Below are 1341 nucleotides of genomic sequence, written 5' to 3' on the forward strand. Positions count from 1 at the left end.
CTTACTGTAACAACAGTTCACAGAGGGTTTCCATTTTAAACCTGACCTCTGTATCCAAGGCCAGAAACGCTTCATCATACAAATGCATTCTTTTCCTCCACCTCAGTACTGATAGGAACACACTGACTCAGAGAAGCTAGGAGAAGATCAAGGCCCAAGGCAGGCTGTTTCTGGAAAGCGCTCACATGGCTCTCATGTTAGTCTCCCCAGCATCAGTTGTACCTCCCCACGCCCTTTGCTTTCGCCGAGAACTGGTGCTGAAAAGACCCCAGTCCTGCAGCACTGTAGGAGGCAGAACCATGTCAAATACCTTGTGAGAAGCCACAGGCCCTGGATGACCAGGGAATGTACGGAGACACAGGGCAGTGAGCAGGCTCACAAGGAACATTTTGATCGTGCCATGCATTTGTGGACATCCGGTTTTACGACATGCTAAATATAGCTGAGAGCAAAAATACATATGGTTAATGAAGCTTACAAAGCCCTACAGCAGCCAGAAATAAAGATCAAAATTCACTAATCCGCAGGCCACACGTAAGCAGAGTTTTTTTGTCATTGTGTAAGTGGACTAATAGTAACAGTACCAGGCCAGGCCCAGGAAGGAATCACAATGATTAACCATGAGGCAGCGTAATGGAATGTAGCAGATAGTCAAGAAATGTCAACCCAAGTGATCACAAACTCCACAGTTGCCACGAAAGCAGCTTGCTTAATTCTATAACATATGGTTTACCTTCTCTTTCTCATCTGAGTGAGAATGGTGCTATTGCTTGCTTAAAACAGTGCATACTGGTGAGTACTATGTTCCAGAAGGATAAGAGCTAGCATACTTTCAATCAGAAAAATGTGTGGAGATATGAAACAGTTCACGAGGATAAAATAGGAAAAGCTAGAAGAAAGCAGAAGAAACATCTTTTCTATTAGAAAGACCATCTCATGTGGATCCCACTAGAATCAAAGATTGACTTCAATCAAAGATTGAATCCAATGATTCACTCCCCAAGTGAGCGCAATTGCCCATGTTATGCCGATCTGTAGCCAGGATCCAGGAACTTCTTCTAGGTATCCCACAATGGTGCAGGGTCCCAAAGCTTTGGGCCGTCCTCGACTGCATTCCCAGGCCACAAGCAGGGAGCTGGATGGGACGTGGAGCTGCCGAGATTAGAACTGGCACCCATATGGGATCCCAGCGTGTTCAATGCGAGGACTTTAGCCGCTAGGCCATCGTGCTAGGCCCTTTCCTTTTTTTTTTTTTAACAAAATAAAATTCTATTTTGAGTGGCTCATTTCGTTCAAACACAGAGTGTTGGAGAGTCTGTCTGCTGATTCAATCCGTAAATG

The sequence above is a fragment of the Ochotona curzoniae genome, unplaced genomic scaffold, assembly GCF_017591425.1.
Source record: "Ochotona curzoniae isolate NIBS_2020 unplaced genomic scaffold, NIBS_Ocur_1.0 patch263, whole genome shotgun sequence".
Taxonomy (NCBI): Eukaryota; Metazoa; Chordata; class Mammalia; order Lagomorpha; family Ochotonidae; genus Ochotona; species Ochotona curzoniae.